A 22,386-nucleotide genomic window follows, 5' to 3' on the forward strand; every position below is an offset into this window, starting at 1 on the left:
GCATATTGATGGCCCCCCTACCCGCAAAGAACTCAAGGTATCTTAACCGGACATCACGGGCACTCAGGGAGGGCAAGCCAGGACGGCCACTTTCAAGCGCCGTCAGGGTTGTATCATGTAGATTTCCGGCCTCAGGCCCAACTGAGCCAGCATAGTTGGCAGAATGTTGGCTTAAAAAGTTATGGAGAACACAACACGCCAGGATTAGATGATTAAGTTTATACTCCGCCATATGGATGGGTGTCAGAAATAGGCGGAACCGGCTGGCCAGGATTCCAAATGTGTTCTCCACCACTCTTCTGGCTCTGGCCAGCCGGTAATTAAAAACCCTCTGTTCCGGGGTGAGGGTCCTCATCGGGAATGGCCGCATAAGATGGTCCCCCAGCGCAAATGCTTCATCCGCAACGAAGACGAATGGGAGTCCTTCCACATTGTCCTCTGGAGGTGGCAAGTCCAAGCTGCCATTCTGGAGACGCCTGTAGAACTCCGTCTGGGCGATGACTCCACCATCGGACATCCGGCCATTCTTCCCCACGTCCACATACAAGAAGTCGTAATTAGCCGACACCACCGCCAACATCACAATACTATTGAACCCCTTATAGTTGAAATAGTACGTTGTAGTTGTGTGGTGTGACGATATGGACGTGTTTCCCATCAATTGCCCCTCCGCAGTTAGGAAAGTCCCACCGCTGGGCAAAGTGGGAGGCCACAGTCTGCCATTCCTGTGGCGTGGAAGGAAACTGTTGAGGAAAACAAAAATAAATTAGTATTTTTGCACATAAACATGGCAAGCAGATTAGACACAAACATTCTTGGCCAACCTCCAGATAGCATTTATTAAGGGGAAATTAACACCAAAGTATAAGGTACACCTATCATATCCCCCCCCCCCCCCTCATGGACCATTTCTAACATTATAAACAGGGTATACAGGGTATTACTTGGAACAGCCCCTCCTTAGTTAAACTATTGGTAGCCCACTGGACAGGTAAGAAGTGTCATAATACAAAGATATAAATACACACTGTACACATTTGAGCACATTTGGACATTATGATATAACCTATGGAGATAATAATAGAATACAAAAACTTTAAACACTACCATTGGAAAGTATACAGGCAGGCTCTTGCACTACATGCTTTGGGGAATTCATCCATACATATGACCAGTAAAGAGATGGGTGTAGTGTGTATGGGTTTGGCAAAGTCAGCAGATATTGATTGAGGATAGATAGAGAATTTGGATCAGCTGACTTAGCAGTTGGGGGGGGGAGGGTTACTATAAAAATGATTTGGGGACACCACAAAAAAAGCCTCTGGCACTCTGCCTGAATTTAAAGCACAAATCAGATTTCTAAACATTTTAGGGGGTGTTTGGGGTAAAGCACTACTATGGAGCTGATAAAATACATTGTTAAGTGATTACATGAGGTGAATATAGGGGCAGGAGAGCATGTTGGGGAGGTTATTGAAGGCAGATATGTATGAAGGAGTACAAAAATAATTACATAAAAATCCAGCATGAATGAAGACAAAGGGAACATTCACAGCATATTCCAATCATGGTAATTAGGGAATGAGGAAAGATATACAATAGCTTAGCAAACATTAAATACAATAAAATGTGATATTAAAGGATAAATCTTACCTTCATATACTCCTTCTGCAGGACCTGGATGATGGCAGAACAGGTCTCTGGGATAATGATCCCCAGAGCCTGGGGGGAGATGCCTGTCGAGAACTTGAGGTCCTGCAGGCTTCTCCCTGTCGCCAAGTACCGCAGGGTAGCGACGAGCCTCTGCTCCGGAGTGATGGCTTGCCTCATGCAGGTATCCTGCCTGCTGATATAGGGGGTCAGCAAAGCCAGCAGACGGTGAAATACGGGGTCCGTCATCCTGAGAAAGTTCCTGAAATCATCAGGATTATTCTCACGGATCTCACGGAGCAAAGGCATATGAGAGAACTGGTCACACTGAAGCAACCAATTCTTGGTCCATGAACTCCTCCCCACCCTGTTCATGGACTGGACTTGTGTCAAGGTCAGGACCCCAACACCAAGCCCCCCGCACAGCACGAACTCTACGAGGAGTACGTACACGAAACATGGTTAGAAAACGGTCGGCTGCTCAGAACGAAGTAACAACGCACTGAAGAACAGCAAGGCCTGTGAAGAGCGACCTGAAAAACAGTAACGAACGAACAACAACACAATGACTATTTAAAGTCACGCGGAGCTTGCTTGCACGCACTGAAGAGCAGATACAAACCCACAAGCACAACTGCAGAAAACGATCTGAAAGCCACGAGTCTGAAAAAGCGCGAATCGTCTCTCACCAAACTTTTACTAACACGAGATTAGCAAAAGGAGCCCAAAGGGTGCCGCGCTTGGTTCTGAACTGGCCTTTTCTAGTCTCGTCGTACGTGCTTGACGTCACCGCGTTGTTGCCGATCGGAAATTCCGACAACTTTGTGCGACCGTGTGTACGCAAAACAAGTTTGAGCCAACATCCGTCTGAAAAAATCCTAGGATTTTGTTGTCGAAATGTCCGAACAAAGTCCGACCGTGTGTACTGGGCATTAGTGTGGTGGGACAGTTACTGTTAGCCCCCTTTAGGTCTAGGATACCCCCCTAACCCCCCCAATAAAGTTTTAACCCCTTGATCACCCCCCCTCGCCAGTGTCGCTAAGCGATCATTTTTCTGATCGCTGTATTAGTGTCGCTGGTGACGCTAGCTAGGGAGGTAAGTATTTAGGTTCGCCGTCAGCGTTTTATAGCGACAGGGACCCCCATATACTTCCTAATAAAGGTTTTAACCCCTTGATTGCCCCCTAGTTAACCCTTTCACCACTGATCACCGTATAACTGTTACGGGTGACGCTGGTTAGTTTGTTTATTTTTTATAGTGTCAGGGCACCCGCCGTTTATTAGCTAATAAAGGTTTAGCCCCCTGATCGCCCGGCGGTGATATGCGTCGCCCTAGGCAGCGTCAGATTAGCGCCAGTACAGCTAACACCCACGCACGCAGCTTACACCTCCCTTAATGGTACAGTATCTGAACGGATCAATATCTGATCCAAACAGATCTGTACTAGCGTCCCCAGCAGTTTAGGGTTCCCAAAAATGCAGTGTTAGCGGGATCAACCCAGATACCTGCTAGCACCTGCGTTTTGCCCCTCCACCCGGCCCAGCCCACCCAAGTGCAGTATCGATCGATCACTGTCACTTACAAAACACTAAATGCATAACTGCAGCGTTTGCAGAGTCAGGCCTGATCCCTGCGATCGCTAACAGTTTTTTTAGTAGCGTTTTGTAAACTGGCAAGCACCAGCCCCAGGCAGCGTCAGATTAGCGCCAGTACCGCTAACACCCACGCACGCACCGTACACCTCCCTTATTGGTATAGTATCTGATCAATATCTGATCCGATCAGATCTATACTAGCGTCCCCAGCAGTTTAGGGTTCCCAAAAATGCAGTGTTAGCGGGATCAGCCCAGATACCTGCTAGCACCTGCGTTTTGCCCCTCCGCCCAACCCAGCCCAGCCCACCCAAGTGCAGTTTCGATCAATCACCGTCACTTACAAAACACTAAACACATAACTGCAGCGTTCGCAGAGTCAGGCCTGATCCCTGCGATCGCTAACAGTATTTTTGGTAGCTTTTTGGTGAACTGGCAAGCACCAGCGGCCTAGTACACCCCAGTCGTAGTCAAGCCAGCACTGCAGTAACACTTGGTGACGTGGCGAGTCCCATAAGAGCAGTTCAAGCTGGTGAGGTGGCAAGCACAAGTAGTGTCCCGCTGCCACCAAGAAGAAGACAAACAGGCCCGTCGTGCCCATAATGCCCTTCCTGCTGCATTCGCCAATCCTAATTGGGAACCCATCACTTCTGCAGCGCCCGTACTTCCCCCATTCACATCCCCAACCAAATGCAGTCGGCTGCATGAGAGGCATTTTCTTTATGTCCTCCCGAGTACCCCTACCCATTGAACCCCGCCAAAAAAGATGTCATGTCTGCAGCAAGTGCGGATATAGGCGCGACACCCGCTATTATTGTCCCTCCTGTCCTAACAATCCTGGTCTTTGCATTGGTGAATGTTTTGAACGCTACCATACACTAGTTGAGTATTAGCATAGGGTACAGCATTGCATAGACTAGGCGCACTTTCACAGGGTCTCCCAAGATGCCATCGCATTTTGAGAGACCCGATCCTGGAACCGGTTACAGTTATAAAAGTTAGTTACAAAAAAAAGTGTAAAAAAAAAAATATATAAAATAAAAAAAAATAGTTGTCGTTTTATTGTTCTCTCTCTCTCTCTCTCTCTCTATTCCCTCTCTATTGTTCTGCTCTTTTTTACTGTATTCTATTCTGCAATGTTTTATTGTTATTATGTTTTATCATGTTTGCTTTTTAGGTATGCAATTTTTTATACTTTACCGTTTACTGTGTTTTATTGTTAACCATTTTTATGTCTTCAGGTACGCCATTCACTACTTTGAATGGTTATACCAGAATGATGCCTGCAGGTTTAGGTATCATCTTGGTATCATTCTTTTCAGCCAGCGGTCGGCTTTTATGTAAAAGCAATCCTAGCGGCTAACTAGCCTCTAGACTGCTTTTACAAGCAGTGGGAGGGAATGCCCCCCCCCCACTGTCTTCCATGTTTTTCTCTGGCTCTCCTGTCTCAACAGGAAACCTGAGAATGCAGCCGGTGATTCAGCCAGCTGACCATAGAGCTGATCAGAGACCAGAGTGGCTCCAAACATCTCTATGGCCTAAGAAACCGGAAGCTACGAGCATTTCATGACTTAGATTTCGCCGGATGTAAACAGCGCCATTGGGAAATTGGGAAAGCATTTTATCACACCGATCTTGGTGTGGTCAGATGCTTTGAGGGCAGAGCAGAGATCTAAGGTTTAATAGACCCCAATTTTTTTTTTTTAAAATGAAAGGAACAGTTTAAAAATAAGATAAAAAAGCAAAAAAATAATAAAGAAAAAAAAAAAAAAAAAAAGCACCCCTGTCCCCCCCTGCTCTCGCGCTAAGATGTACGCAAGCGTTGGTTGCACCATGCATGTGAGGTATCACCACGAAGGTCAGATCGAGGGCAGTAATTTTAACAGTAGACCTCCTCTGTAAATCTAAAGTGGTAAAGCCTGTAAAGGCTTTTAAAGGCTTTTAAAAATGTATTTATTTTATTTCCACTGCACGTTTGTGCGCAATTTTAAAGCATGTCATGTTTGGTATCCATGTACTCGGCCTAAGATCATCTTTTTTATTTCATTAAACATTTGGGCAATTTAGTGTGTTTTAGTGCATTCAAATTTAAAAAAGTGTGTTTTTTCCCCAAAAAATGCATTTGAAAAATCGCTGCGCAAATACTTTGTGAAAAAAAAAATGAAACACCCACCATTTTAATCTGTAGGGCATTTGCTTTAAAAAATATATAATGTTGGGGGGTTCAAAGTAATTTTCTTGCAAAAAAAAATAATATTTTCATGTAAACAAAAAGTGTCAGAAAGGGCTTTGTCTTCAAGTGGTTAGAAGAGTGGGTGATGTGTGACATAAGCTTCTAAATGTTGTGCATAAAATGCCAGGACAGTTCAAAACCCCCCCAAATGACCCAATTTTGAAAAGTAGACACCTCAAGCTATTTGCTGAGAGGCATGTCGAGTCCATGGAATATTTTATATTGTGATACAAGTTGCGGGAAAGAGACAAATTTTTTTTTTTTGCACAAAGTTGTCACTAAATGATATATTGCTCAAACATGCCATGGGAATATGTGAAATTACACCCCAAAATACATTCTGTTGCTTCTCCTGAGTACGGGGATACCACATGTGTGAGACTTTTTGGGAGCCTAGCCGCGTACGGGACCCCGAAAACCAAGCACCGCCTTCAGGCTTTCTAAGGGTGTAAATTTTTGATTTCACTCTTCACTGCCTATCACAGTTTCGGAGGCAATGGAATGCCCAGGTGGCACAACCCCCCCCCCCCCCAAATGACCCTATTTTGGAAAGTAGACACCCCAAGCTATTTGCTGAGAGGTATAGTGAGTGTTTTGCAAACCTCACTTTTTGTCACAAAGTTTTGAAAATTGAAAAAAGAAAAAAAAAATGTTTTTTCTTGTCTTTCTTCATTTTCAAAAACAAATGAGAGCTGCAAAATACTCACCATGCCTCTCAGCAAATAGCTTGGGGTGTCTACTTTCCAAAATGGGGTCATTTGGGAGGGGTTTGTGCCACCTGGGCATTCCATGGCCTCCGAAACTGTGATAGGCAGTGAAGAGTGAAATTAAAAATTTACACCCTTAGAAATCCTGAAGGCAGAGATTGGTTTTCGGGGCCCCGTACGCGGCTAGGCTCCCAAAAAGTCCCACACATGTGGTATCCCCGTACTCAGGAGAAGCAGTTGAATGTATTTTGGGGTGCAATTCCACATATGCCCATGGCCTGTGTGAGCAATATATCATTTAGTAACAACTTTTTGGATTTTATTTTTTTTTGTCATTATTCAATCACTTGGGACAAAAAAAAAATTAATATTCAATGAGCTCAACATGCTTCTCAGCAATTTCCTTGGGGTGTCTACTTTCCAAAATGGGGTCATTTGGGGGGGGGGGTTTGTACTGCCCTGCCATTTTAGCACCTCAAGAAATGACATAGGCAGTCATAAACTAAAAGCTGTGTAAATTCCAGAAAATGTACCCTAGCTTGTAGACGCAAACCAATAAATATACACTTATTGACATTTTTTTTACCAAAGACATGTGGCCGAATACATTTTGGCCTAAATGTATGACTAAAATTGAGTTTATTGGATTTTTTTTATAACAAAAAGTAGAAAATATCATTTTTTTTCAAAATTCTCGGTCTTTTTCCGTTTATAGCGCAAAAAATAAAAAGGGCAGAGGCGATCAAATACCATCAAAAGAAAGCTCTATTTGTGGGAAGAAAATGACACAAATTTCGTTTGGGTACAGCATTGCATGACCGTGCAATTAGCAGTTAAAGCGACGCAGTGCCAAATTGTAAAAAGTGCTCTGGTCAGGAAGGGGGTAAATCCTTCCGGGGGGCTGAAGTGGTTAATGCAAGTTTAATGCCATATAGTTCAGTGTGCGTTAATGCCAGTTTAACAGCATATAGTTCTCTGTCCGTTACTGCCAGTTTAACGGCATATAGTTCTGTGTGCGTTACTGCTAGTTTAACACCATATAGTTTTGTGCGTTAATGCCAATTTAAAGCCATATAGTTCTGTGTGCGTTAATGCCAGTTTAACGCCATATAGTTCTGTGTTCGTTACTGCCAGTTTAGCACCATATAGTTCTGTGTGCGTTACTGCCAGTTTACCACCAAATACTGTAGTTTTGTGTGCGTTACTGCCAGTTTAACACCATATAGTTTTGTGCGTTACTGTCAGTTTAACACCGATTTACTATTGCATGGGTTACTGCCAGTTTAACGCCATTTAGATCTCTGCATCACTGTACGTTTGGCACATTATATTGCAGTATATTATAGTGTATCTGTGGAGTGTGTATGTGTAGTGTGAGTACTCAAATTATAGTTCTGTGTGCATTACTGCTAGTTTAACGCCATATAGTTTTGTGCTTTAATGCCAATTTAATGCCATGTAGTTCTGTGTGTGTTAATGCCAGTTTAATGCCATATAGTTCTGCGTCCGTTACTGCCAGTTTAACGGCATATAGTTTTGTGCGTTACTGCCAGTTTAATATCATTTACTTCTGTGTGCGTTACTGCCAGTTTAACGCCATATAGTTCTGTGTGCGTTACTGCCAGTTTAGCGCCATATAGTTCTGTGTGCATTACTGCCAGTTTAACGCCATATAGTTTTGTGTGCATTACTGCCAGTTTAGCACCATATAGTTCTGTGTGCGTTACTGCCAGTTTACGCCATATAGTTTTGTGTGCGTTACTGCCAGTTTAACGCCATATAGTGTTGTGCATTACTGGCAGTTTAACGCCATTTATTATAGTGTGCGTTACTGCCAGTTTAATGCCATTTAGTTCTGTGCGTCACTGTACATTTGGCGCATTAGATTGCGGTATAATATAGTGTATCCGTGGAGTGTGTCTGTGTAGTGTGAGTACTCAAATTAAAGTGCACCAAACACCTCTTTACATTGATTAAAGTGCATCTACATACAGAATTCAACTTCTTCTTTACATTTGCTTATAAGCATCGCCCCCTCCCAATAATGTCTGGGAGGACAACAAGCAGAGGCAGACGTTCCCTTGGCACTGTAAGGGGGACAGCAACAAATGTGTCAACAGGCAAATGTGAACATGGTGGTCAGTCCTCAGGCAGGGCATCATTTCCTCTGTTTAGTGAGTTTGCCCGTGCTATCCAGCCACAGCATGCAGAGGAGGTGGTGGACTGGCTTACTAAACCTTCCTCATCCTCCTCATCCTCTGTCACGCAATCAATACAGCATCAGTCACTTGCTTATTGATGATGCCCAGCCATTACTAGATTCAGATGTTGGTTCTGCGGTTGAGGATGTCAGGAACATGAGCCTAGAGAGATGGAGGAAGATTGGTAGACAAATTGGCATTCATGTTCCCCAAGCCACAGAGTATTGCCATGTTGTCCCCAGTAGGGATAAGCCGAACACCCCCCTGGTTCGGTTCGCACCAGAACCTGAGAATGGACCGAAAATTCACAGGAACGTTAGAACCCCATTGAAGTCTATGGGACTCGAATGTTCGAAATCAGAAGTGTTAATTTTAAAGGCTAATTTGCATGGTATTGTCCTAAAAAGGGTTTGGGGACCCAGGTCCTGCCCCAGGGGACATGTATCAATGCAAAAAAAAGTTTTAAAAATGTTTTTTTCGGGAGCAGTGATTTTAATAATGCTTAAAGTGAAAAAAAAGGGAAATATTCCTTTAAATATTGTACCTGGGGGGTGTCTATAGTATGCCTGTAAAGTGGCACGTGTTTCCCGTGCTTAGAACAGTCCCTGCACAAAATGACATTTTTAAAGTAATAAAAGTCATTTAAAACTGCTTACGGCTTTAATGTAATGTCCGGTCCTGGTAATATGGATGAAAATCAGTGAGACAAACGGCATGGGTACCCCCCCCCCCCAGTCCATTACCAGGCCCTTTGGGTCTTGTATGGATATTAAAGGGAACCCCGCACCCAAATTAAAAAAAGGAAAGGCGTGGGGCCCCAGGCCTTCTGAACAGCAGTATACAGGCTGTGCAAACAAGACAGGGACTGTAGGTTTGTTGTTAAAGTGGTTGTAAAGGTAATTTTTTTATTTTTTAAAAATAACAAACATGTTATACTTACCTTCACTGTGCAGCTTGTTTTGCACAGAGTGGCCCTGAACCTGCTTTTCTGGGGTCCCTCGGTGGCTGTTTCAGCTCCTCCCCGCAAGAACTAACCACCTCAATGCGAGCTCCCTCGCATGGTGGTTAGTTGTTGCGGGCGCGCTCCCGTGATACAGCCGGCGGCTATAGCCGCTCACTGTATCACTCGGCCCCGCCCCCCAGCGCGCCGCATCATTGGATGTGATTGACAGCAGCGCGAGCCAATGGCTGCGCTGCTTCCAATCCATCCACTGTAGCCAATCAGCGGTCAGGCTGAGCAGCGGAATGGATGTCGGGAACGAGCAGCCGACTTTCGAGGGGTCAGGTAAGTAAAACGGGGGGCTGGGGGCGGTGGTATTGTCAGTAGTTTTTTCACCTTAATGCATAGAATGCATTAAGGTGAATACATTTTTACCTTTACAACCCCTTTAAGTAGAATCTGTTTGTAATTTTGAACTGGTACATTAAAGTGTAGCTCCAGCCACAAAATCTATTTTTAAGCTTTTTGGAAAACATAGGGAAGGGTTATCACCCGTGTGACATTTGTTTTGCTGTCTGTGCACCTCTTCAGAAGATTTTATCTCACTTTCTGTCCCAATGACAAATGTTTTTTGACAATTTGGGTTTTTAGTGAAACAAGGATTGGTGATAAAGCATCAGTGGAGAGGAGACACGTTTTTCCCAAATTAACTCTTACAGGAGAGAATTTTCCCTTCCTAGGGGTAGATTTCATCTCACTTCCTGTTGTCTCCTTCCGTTTGCAAGTAAAAGTCGTTTGTAAGTTGGATGTTTGAAAGTAGGGGCCTGCCCTATATACGCTGCAGAAATTGGGGGCTTAGGTGTTGGTGTTGCCACAACACTGTAAGCCCCCACAGTTACTCTTGGTGGGCGCAGGAACGGGCTCTGCTGTGAAATATTAGATCAAGAATTGTAATTACATGCCCCTGTTAAACAGGGTCAGAAAGATTCTGCCTTTGGTGGTGGTGGTGTTGCCACAACACTGCAAGTCCTTACAGTTACTCTTGGTGGGAGCTGGAACGGGCCCTGCTGTGAAATATTAGATCAAGAATTGTAATTACATGCACCTGTTGAACAGGGGCAGAAAAATTGGGCCTTTGGTGGTGGTGGTGCTGGTGCCACAACACTGTAAGTCCTCACAGTTACTCTTGGTGGGCACAGAAACGGGCCCTGCTGTGAAATATTAGATCAAGAATTGTAATTACATGTCCCTGTTGAACAGGGGTAGAAAAATTGGGCCTTAGGCACTGGTGACACAACACTGCAACCCCTCACAGATACTCTAGTTGGAGCGCAGGAATGAGCCCTCCTGCAAAATATTGCATCAAAAATTGTAATTACACGCCCCTGTTAAAAAGGGGCTGAAAAATTGGGCCTTAGGCACTGGTGCTGGTGCCACAACGCTGCAACCCCTCACAGATACTCTAGTTGGAGCGCAGGAATGAGCCCTCCTGCAAAATATTGCATCAAAAATTGTAATTACACGCCCCTCTTAAACGGGCTGAAAAATTGGGCCTTAGGCACTGGTGCTGGTGCCACAATGCTGCAACCCCTCACAGATACTCTAGTTGGAGCGCAGGAATGAGCCCTCCTGCAAAATATTGCATCAAAAATTGTAATTACACGCCCCTCTTAAACGGGCTGAAAAATTGGGCCTTAGGCACTGGTGCTGGCACCACAACACTGCAACCCCTCACAAATACTCTAGTTGAGTGCAGCAACGAACCCTCCTTGCAAAATATTGCATCAAAAATTGTAATTACACGACCCTGTTAAACAGGGGCTGAAAAATTGGGCCTTAGCCACTGGCGGCGGCGCCCAGAACCAAAAATATTCTTACAAGCTATCAGCATGATCATTGAGGAGGAAGAGGATAGTCACTCAGCATAACAGGATAGTCACTCAGCATTAGCATAGGCAGTCTTGAAGGGATCTGACATTTCAAAAAAATGATTTAGTTACATCAGCATCAGGTGCTTGGTAGCTGGTGGTGATCCAAGACTGATTCATTTTTATGAAGGTCAGTAGATCGACTGAGTCGGTGGAAAGGCGCACCCTGTGCTCAGTTACTAAACCTCCAGCAGCACTGAATGTGCGTTCCGAAAGAACGCTGGATGCAGGACAGGCCAGTAGCTCAGTTGCATACTATGCAAGCTCTGGCCAGTGATCCATCCTCAAGACTCAGTGACCCAGAGGATTTTCGGTAGGAAAGGTGTCCAAGTCAGTTCTTGCCCCTAGGTATTCCTGCACCATGTAAAACAGACGCTGGAACCAATCATACTTTGGGGCTGCGGAACGAAAAAATTGTCTGAATGCATCGGTCAGACGGCCACCTTCTCCACCGCTCCTCCTTTGACTGATCGAAGCCTCAGCAACATGTTGTCCAGGAACAGGAGTTTGTAACCTCCCAGTCTCTGGGAACGCGTTGCACAGACCTTTCTGCAAGGCCTTCCGAAGATGTTTCATCCTCTGCTCCCTCTGCGATGGCAAGATAAGGTCCGCAAACTTACCCTTGTAACGTGGATCAAGGAGGGTTGCCAGCCAGTATTGATCCCTCTCCTTGATACCACGAATACGAGGATCCTTCCGCAGGGAGGCCATTCAGGGTAAGTTTGCTGAGGCATTCGGTCCGGAGTCCTCTGGGTCACTAAGGACGACATGATCTGCAGCCACCTCCTCCCAGCCACGTACAAGTCCATGGGTTTCTTGGGACTGTAAATGATCCCTTAAAGACTGCTGCTGATGCTGAGTGCCAGGCTCCAACTCCATGCTGACACAATCCTCCTCTTCCTCCTCCTCCTCCTCATCTTCTTCCTGTGTGATCGGTGGGCAAGCAGGAACACTGTCTGGATAAAAGGGGCCTTGAGAGCTAAGGAAGTCCTCCTCTTCCTGCCTCTGTTCTGCCTCAAGTGCCCTGTCCATTATTCCACGCAGAGTGTGCTCCAACAGGTGGACAAAGGGACAGTGTCACTGATGCATGCACTGTCACTGCTCACCATCCTCGTGGCCTCCTCAAATGGTGACAGGACAGTGCATGCATCCCCGATCATGGCCCACTGGCGTGGGGAAAAAAACCAAGCTCCCCTGATCCTGTCCTGGTGCCAAAGTTGCACGGGTACTCATTGATGGCCCTCTGCTGCGTGTGCAGCCGCTGCAGCATAGGCAGCGTTGAGTTCCACCTGGTGGGCATGTCACAGATTAGGCGGTTCTTGGGCAGGTTAAATTCCTTTTGGAGGGCAGCCAGCCGAGCACTGGCATTATATGACCTGCGGAAATGCACACAGACTTTCCTGGCCTGCCTCAGGACATCCTGTAAGCCCGGACACCTGCCCAAGAACCGCTGCACCACCAAGTTAAGGATGTGAACCAAACAGGGCACATGGGTCAGTTGTCCCTGTCAGAGGGCGGAGAGGAGGTTGGTGCCATTGTCGCAAACCAGCATACCTGCCTTAAGCTGGCGTGGTGTCATCCTCCTCTGAACCTGCCTCTGCAGAGCTGACAGAATCTCTGCCCCAGTGTGGCTCTTGTCCCCCAAGCACACCAGCTCAAGCACTGCATGGCATCTTTTGGCCTGCGTGCTTGCGTAGCCCCTTGAACGCCTACGGAGCACCACTGGTTCCGAAGTCAAATGGAGGAAGAAGAAGAGGGGGTGGAGGAGAGAGGTGTGGCAGAATCACCACTAGTAGTATTTTGGAGGCATGGTGGCAGAACAACCTCCAACACTACTGCACCCTGTCCTGCATCCTTCCCAGCTGTCAGAAGAGTCACCCAGTGCGTGGTGAAAGATAGGTAACGTCCCTGTCCATGCCTGCAGGACCATGAGTCAGTGGTAATATGCACCTTTCTACTGACCGCCCTGTCCAGCGAGGCCAAGACATTGCCTTCCACATGCCGGCAGAGAGCCGGAATCACCTTCCGTGAGTGAGAAAAAGTGGCGTTTGGGAACCTGCCACTGAGGAACCGCACATTCCACAAACTCACGGAAGGGGGCAGAGTCTACCAACTGAAAATTTATTCAAGCTAGCATTCAACTGCTGGGCACGTGGATGGCTGGGAGCGAACTTCTTTCGACGGTGCAGCAGATGGGGCAGGGAAATTTGCCTGGTACAATCTGATGTAGGTGTACCGACAGCAGATTGCCTCCAAGTACTTGGCTGTGACACACCTAATTCTACACCTTCATTCCTCTCAGTGCAGGTCTCAGAGAGGACTGAAAGTTCAGTGGGGTTGGAGATCCCAGCTGATGAGGAGCAAGGAGAGGTCTTCTTTGCTCTTTGGTGTGGGTCTTTTAAGTACGATTGCCAACGAATTGCATAGCAGGTCAACATATGTCTGGTCAAGCATGTGGTGCCCAAGTGGGAGATGTTTTGGCCACGAGAGATACGCTTGAGACATATGTTGCAAATAGCAGCGGTGGGATCTGATGCACTCGTCTCAAAAAAGGCCCACACCAAAGATCTTTTGGAATAACACGCAGACAGCAGTGCCCTGCACATGCGGAGCTCTGCGGTGTGATGCAGTTGGTGTGCTGCCCTTAAGCTGGCCCCTGGAGGGCATCCTGCCTCATTGGTGATGTGCCTCCTCCTCTCTCCTATCAGGCATCCGTGGAGTCAGTGACCTCATCATCCCTTCTCTCCTCATCACTGGAGCAAAGCTGGCAGTATGCTGCAGCTGGGGGAACATGACTGCCAGATTGCTGTCCTTCTTGGGCATCCCCTGTTTCTGAGCTCACGTTACTGCCTTCCTCTAGCTGGGTACCATCATCGGAGCCTTCAAAACGCTGGGCATGCTCATGGAGCATGTACCCAACACTGTGGTCAAACAGTTCGGGGGACTCCTCAGGAGGACATGGTGCGGCTAGGGAAGGAGTGACTGATGACATTGAGCCGAGGGAAGAGGCCACGTTGGCAGCTGCTTTGCCAGACAAAGTTCCCTGAGCCTGGGTGAGAGAGGATGAGGAGGATGAGGATGGCTTGGTCATCCACTCTACCAAGTCTTCCGCATGTTGCGGTCAACACCGCCAGCTGCCGAAAAAAAGGACAAGAGTGTCCCACGGCCATGCGCTGATGAGGATGCACCGTCTCCACGACCAGCACTGTTGCCTCTAGACACAGAGCCTGCTTGCCCTCTTTTATTGGCTTGTGACTGTCTGCCTCTCCTTGTTGGCCTTCCAGACATACTAATGGCCTGCAGTGAGATGTAGCTGTACAAAGCTGGGATGTATATATATACTGATACTGCAGCTAGCAGAATCAACTGCCTGCCTGTAGTATTATTAGTATGAGAACACCAGCAATTGTCTTCAGGTAGCTTTAGGTGCACACTGTGCAGAGGACGCAGTACACTAACTGTAAATATTGTAACTGCCTGCCTGTGGTATTAATAGGAGCAGAACAACAGCAATTGTCTTCAGGTAGCTTTAGGTGCACACTGTGCAGAGGACGCAGTACACTAACTGTAAATACTGTAGCTGCCTGCCTGTGGTATTAATAGGATCAAAAGAACACCACCAATTTTATTCAGGTAGCTTTAGGTGCACACTGTGCAGAGGACACAGTACACTAACTGTAAATACTGTAGCTGCCTGTCTGTGGTATTAATAGGAGCAGAACAACAGCAATTGTCTTCAGGTAGCTTTAGGTGCACACTGTGCAGAGGACGCAGTACACTAACTGTAAATACTGTAGCTGCCTGCCTGTGGTATTAATAGGATCAAAAGAACACCACCAATTTTATTCAGGTAGCTTTAGGTGCACACTGTGCAGAGGACACAGTACACTAACTGTAAATACTGTAGCTGCCTGTCTGTGGTATTAATAGGAGCAGAACAACAGCAATTTTCTTCAGGTAGCTTTAGGTGCACACTGTGCAGAGGACGCACTACACTAACTGTAAATACTGTAGCTGCCTGCCTGTAGTATTAATAGGATCAGAAGAACACCACTAATTTTCTTCAGGTAGCTTTAGGTGCACACTGTGCAGAGGACACAGTACACTAACTGTAAATACTGTAGCTGCCTGCCTGTGGTATTAATAGGATCAGAAGAACACCACTAATTTTCTTCAGGTAGCTTTAGGTGCACACTGTGCAGGGGACGCACTACACTAAATTGTAAATACTGCAGCTGCCTGCGGTACTGTACTAATAGGATCAGAAGAACATCACTAATTTTCTTCAGGCAGCTTTAGGTGCACACTGTGCAGAGGATGCACTGCACTAACTTGTAAATACTGCAGCTGCCTGCGGTACTGTACTAATAGGATCAGAAGAACACCACCCATTTTCTTCAGGCAGCTTTAGGTGCACACTGTGCAGAGAACGCACTACACTAACTTGTAAATACTGCAGCTGCCTGCGGTACTGTACTAATAGGATCAGAAGTAGCTGTAAATACTGTAAAAACACCTGCCTGCTTGTCAGTAGTAGGAAGAGAATAACAGGAACGGATCTAGATAAACTGAATACAGTGTATATATGTCTATATGTCTATATATATATATATATATATATATATATATATATATATATATATACAACACCTAATATGTATATATATATATATATATATATATATATATATATATATATACAACACCTAATATGTATATATATATATATATATATATATATATATATATATATATATATATATATATATACAATACACTGTAAGTGCAGCTAACTGACTCGCCTGCCTACTCTATCTAACTTAAATCAAATGACACTGTCTCTCTGTCTTTCTATCTCTCTCTCTCAACGCCGGAACACACTACACAGGGCCGCCGTGCAGGCGGCCTTATATAGTGTGGGGCGTGTACTAAACCCCCTGATCCATAATTGGCCAAAGCCACCCTGGCTTTGGCCAATTACGGCTCTCTGTACAGACGGCGCTGTGATTGGCCAAGCATGCAGGTCATAGTGCATGCTTGGCCAATCATCAGCCAGCAATGCACTGCGATGCCGCAGTGAATTATGGGCCATGAAGCGCCACTCGAATTTGGCGCGAATGGCCCATATCGTTCGTAATTTGGCAAATGACCGAACAGGCGATGTTCGAGTCGAACATGCGTTTGATTCGAACACAAAGCTCTTTCCTAGTCCCCAGTGGTAATGATGAAGATGGAGGAGATGGAGATGATGAGGATGATAATAATGAGGTCACTGATGTGACTTGGGTGCCAGATAGAGCAGAGGAGGAAACTGAAGGTGAGGCAGCACAACTCTAAGGAGGCCAACATCAAGAAAGAGTAGAGAGCCGCCACCCTATTCCATCACATTCTGCAGCTGTTATCTCCTGGCCCACTCCCCAAAGCTCAGCTGTCTGGGCCTTTTTCAGCACATCTGCAGCAGATCGCACTGTTGCTATCTGAAACTGTGTCTCGAGCACATAAAACCTGGCAAAAACACCAACCATTTGGGTACCACATGCTTAACAATGTATTTAACGTCCAACAACTCAGCCCGTTGGCAAGAGCACCTAAAAGCCACACAAAAGGGGCAAAAATCTTTTCCTCTTCCTCCTCCTTCTCCTTACCCTCTTCAGTCTGCTCCTGCTATACCAAGTCATTACCTCTCAGTAGTCTCCACTGAGGGATGATGGTATAGCACAGGGTGTCCCAGGTCCTAGCAGCCCATCTGCCAGCAGCACACCCACAGCTGTAGACTGTAGCCAGCAAATTTCTCTGCCCCACTTGTTGCAGCGGAAAAAAAATACAGTCCCTGCCACCCACATGCCCAGCATCTGAATGCAAGCTTGTCAAAGCTGTTGGCTCTCCAACTTCTGTCTTTCAGCCTGGTGGATTCTGCCCTCTTCCATGAATTCGCACAATATGCTGTACCACAATGGCAGGTTCCCAGTCACTACTACTTTTCACGTAAGGCTGTTCCATCCCTCTACTATCATGTGGAAGGGAATGTTCTGGCATTGTTGGGCAAGGCAGTCAACCGTAAAAGCCACCTTACTGCTGACACACGTGGTCCAGCAAGCATGGACAGGGACAATATATTTTGTTCACAGCACACTGGGTAACGCTGCTTGCAACTCGAAAGGGTGCAGGACAGGGCTTGATGCTGCAGCTTGTTGTGCCCCCACGTCTCCATACAGCTGGTGGTGATGATGCCAGACCTGTGAGCTCTACCCCCTCCTCCTCCTCTTCCTCCGCCACCTCCCTGCCCTCCTCTGCAGAATTGTCCTATGAACATCAGGTACCCCCTAAGCGTTCAAAGGGCTATTCCTAGAGTCAGGCTAAAATGTGCTATGCAGTGCTTCAGCTGGTGTGTTTAGGGGACAGGAACCACACCGGAGCAGAGATTCTTGCAGCTCTGCAGGGACAAGCCCACAGATAGTTCACACTATGCCAGCTGGAGCCAGAAATGGTGGTGTGCGATAATGGCTCAAACTTCCTGTCCGCCCTTAGACAGGGAGAGTTGACACATGTGCCATGCCTGGCACATGTCCTCAATTTGGTGGTGCAGCATTTCCTAAATACGTACCCAGGGTTGCAAGATGTGCTAAAGCTGGCCAGAAGAGTCTGTAGCCATTTCAGGCGGTCATACACAGCCAGTGCTCGGTTGGCTGAAATTCAGCGGGAAATCCACCTGCCCATAAACCGCCTGATTTGTGACATGCCCACCAGCGCTCCTTAAAAAAGAGTCTTTCTCTGAGTCTGGAGCCAACAAGGATGGCAAACGTGATCAACTTCTCCAGTTCAGTGGGTATGTCTCGGGCTGCTATCTCATCCTTGATGGAATCCAAGAGACCATGAAAAAAAGCAGCCACGAGGGCCTCATTGTTCCAAGTGACTTCTGCTGCCAGAGTACGGAATTCAATGGCATAGTTGGCAACAGTTCTTGTACTCTGATGGACATGAGGCACTTGGCAGCAGAAGCAGAGCATGTGAGAACGTCAAATACCCTTTTAAAGGAGGCCACAAACTCAGGGTGACTCAAGACAACAGGTTTTTGTGTCTCCCATAGAGGGTTTGCCCAGGCCAAGGCTCTCTCAGAAAGCAAAGATATCATGAAACCTACTTTGCGTCTGTCCATGGGAAACGCCTGGGGCATCATCTCAAAGTATATCTTAACCTGGTTGAGAAACCCTCTACATTGAACTGGATTGCCCCCAAATTGCTGGGGAAGCGGAGTGGAATCAGACATACCTCTTATAGAGGTAATACTTGAGGCGGGTGCCTGCACAGAGACTGGCACAGCAGCAGGGACGGCCTGCAACTCAGGTTGTACCGGAGCAGACACAGTGGGAGATTCCAGGTGAGCCGTGCGACTCAGTAGCGTTTGTAATGCTATGGCAAACTGATCAATGTGGTGATCTTGCTCATCCAATCTGAGAAAAACATTACCAACAAGTGGATTGACTGTATCTTCTGAATTCATGGCCTTCGCCTACTGTCAGAAATCATGAAATCAGAAGTACAGTAAAATCACACTTGTTTAATAATAAAAGTAAAAAGAACAAACGTAGTCAAAACATATCCAAAGTTCAGTAACCGGAATGGATAGTCAGCTAAGCAGAAGTCAGGGATCAAAGTAAGCAAGCAGGATCTGGAGCCAGAAGGGATGTCAGCAAAGCCAGTCTTTAAACAGGAATGCAGGCTATAGTTTCTTGTGATGTGACCAAGGCGAACGCAGAGCTCCTCTGGACTGGACGGCTTAAGTAGGCAGGACTGACGAGCAGGATCATCAACAGCTGGGTAACTGTGGAGAGAGATGGGAGCTGGCAATTAGCCGACAGCTGAGCGGCCAGCTCAGAGAAGGAAGGGCTGAGCCCAGCCCTGACAGATGTATTATCTATCTCAGTGCATGCACTTGTATATTCCTGTTTCCTGTTCATGTTTCTCCATGATAAAGACATGAATTGCTAATCCTCCATAAAAGTAAAGCCGTTTGCTGTATCCAAGAACCTTCCAGTGCTTAATTGCAATACTCTGCACAATAGGTTATGGGTCCCAGGCACAGCCAGCAAACCCAGCAGTGTCCAGGCACTGTAGAGGATGCTGAAAGTCTGTGAGTACTGTACGCAAACAGCCGAAAGATGGCAATCGGTTCAGATGTGAAGTTTACAATTGCAAAGCTGAACAATGCCAATAACCAGCTGTAAAAGTTTAAACTGGAAGTGTTTCTCAGCAAGGATGACTTGTGGCAAGTGCTAAATACAGACAGACCCATAGACAAGGAGACGGGAGCTGGGATAAGAAGGATAGACAGGCAAAAGCAATTACAAGCTTGCTAGTGGAAGATGACCAGCTTATCCACATAAGAACAGAGACAATGGCCAAAGGTATGTGGACGTCATTACAAAAACTGCATGAGAGTTCAAGCCTCAACAGCAGACTATTTTTGCTAAGAAAGCTATATAAGATGATACTAGAAGAAGGCCAGCATATGTGTGACCACGTGAATGCTATACTAGAGACCAGAGAGCAGCTATACGCCATCAGAAAGGACATCAAAGATAACCATATTGTTGCCCTGCTCCTCCTGCAGCCTTCCAGAGACATATACCGCTCTTATTAACACTTTAGAAACCAGGCCCTATCTCTACTCCAGGAATCAAGAAGTCAGATTGATATACATCCTTATCTATGTTGATGACATTACAACTGGTTTTACAATTTGTTGAAGATGGAAGTTATCGTCTCAACCAATCTCAGAAAATCTCCAATATCTTGGAACAATTCCATATGAAAGATGCAAAGGAAGTGAAAACTCCTATGAAAGCAGGCTATCAAAAGAAAAATGAAGCAGAACACTTGCTACCCAAAAATGACATATATCGCAGAGCAATTGGTAAACTGCTAAATGTTGCCACTGTGACAAGACCAGATGTAGCCACAGCAGTGGGGATACCATGCAGGAAAGTTTCAGCTCCTTGTCAGCGTGACTGGAATGCAGTAAAAAGAGTGCTACAATACCTCAAAGGAACAATTCAGATGAAGTTACAGTTACCAACAACATCATATCCAAAACTGTTCGGATATGTGGATGCTGATTGGGCCGAGGACTGCACAGACCATAAATCCTATCTTCAACTGAAGAAGAGTACACTGCAGCAGCACACGCTTGTTAATTTTTTTTTTTTTTAATTTAATCTTTATTGAGGTTATGCAAATTACAGAAAGTTCTATATATATTAAAATTCACGCTTGTTAATGCTTGGATTTGTCAACTTTTTGTGGACATTGGGATAGACACGTCTACACCAATTCCCATTTTTGAAGACAACCAGGGATGTGTAAAGCTTATGCAATCAGAAAGGGTCAATCCTAGGACCAAACACATCGACGTCAAGTATAAGAAACAATTAGCTCCGCGCTTAGATAATAAAGGAACTGCAGCCCCCCTAGCGCAGAATAACACCTATGTGAAATTCTAAGTAATGTAGAGTCCCAAAACGGAGTGATTGGCGCTGTTCCACTAAAATTCGTCTGATGTGCAGAAACTAGTGTAGAGTGTCAGGTAAAAAATGTGAATAAATAAATAAAAACTGAACAAAAATTATTATTTGTAGAAATGATGAAATTACAATCGTGTGAGAAAACTATTCCTCGTGTATATGCGACCAATGCCCAAATATGTATAAAGTGCAACGTGTATTATCACCTTACTGCATAAGGGGTGATCAAGAACAAAACCTTATAGGTAGGTATGAAGAAAGTAAGAAGAATTCAAAAAAAAAAAAAAAAAAATACCTTCAAAAAATCCTTAAAAAATTTTTTCGTAAATATGTGCATAAATGTGTGCATAAAATGCTAAAATATAAATAACCTTATAATTATAAATGCGCATAAAAGGAGTTTGGAAATAAATCATGAAATCAACAGTCCAAAAAAATTGTCCCAAAAGAAAAAACAAGCAAAAATCTATAAAACGTTCTTCCTAAAGTGCAAATGGTGAGTCTCTTCAAACATCTAGCAGTGCTCTTAGTGATGTAAACTCCTCCAGACTTCCAAAGATCCCCCTATGTGCCCTCACTCACCGGAAGGATTCACCCCTGCAGGGGTATCAAGCCCATCAGCCGTATCCTGTAGCAATGGTCCCTGGTGACAGTCCACCGTTCGGATCTCCACACCTGGTAGCCCAATCGGTTCCAGTCACTCCCCGCAGACACATCCATATAAAACAAGAATAAGCCCCATCGCGTAAATCCATAAAAAATATGGCTTTATTAAAAATGTTAATGAAAAAGTAAACAGTGTTCCGCTGCCTGGTTAGCAGTCAAACCAAGTATGTTGAAAGCAGCGCGGTGCGGCGTGCGTTCCACCGCTCGCTCCACACCCGGAAGTAAAGCAAAAAGACAAGACGTATGCGTATCACGTGGCCACGCCTTACGCGTTTCGTCATCCAGACGTCATCTGAGGTGCGGCCATCTTGGTACTCCATACGTCTTATATGTACGATGGAGGCGCCTGGAGGCCAATCATGATGGAAATCCCGCCCCTCAACCTAGATAGAATATTGTAGGCACAAGGGAATATCCCACGCACCATCTAGTGGCTGGAAAGAATACAACACATTCCCATACAATTACATTCGGCGCCTCCATCAGAAACTTGTAAACGAAATCAGGGAGAAGAAGGGAATATTAAAAACATATTAAAAACATATAGGCACTCATAAAGTGCAGGTGCATAGATAAACATTAAAAAGTACCTATCACAACAGGGATAATGAATTATAAAAGTGTATCAAATTATAAAAAAATTTTTAAAAAGGTAATTCACATATAAGTGGGTTGTTCAAGAATGAATCCACTAAAACATATTTCCGATGTGCACGCATTTGTAAACCATAGTAGGAGGATGTTATGCCTACATATCCCCAAAAAAATTTTTTTGGGACTTATTTACCCCATATGAACCATTCCACCCCTTGCCTTTCACCAAGGGTAAGTAGACTCTATACAAAACTCAACAAACTGTCCTATAATCCTCATATGAGTTACAATCAGTGTGCACTATAGTGCTAAAAGGAGTTAATGATGTGAAAAAAGGAATATCCATAAATAAG

This window comes from Aquarana catesbeiana, linkage group LG02, assembly GCF_042186555.1.
Source record: "Aquarana catesbeiana isolate 2022-GZ linkage group LG02, ASM4218655v1, whole genome shotgun sequence".
NCBI lineage: Eukaryota > Metazoa > Chordata > Amphibia > Anura > Ranidae > Aquarana > Aquarana catesbeiana.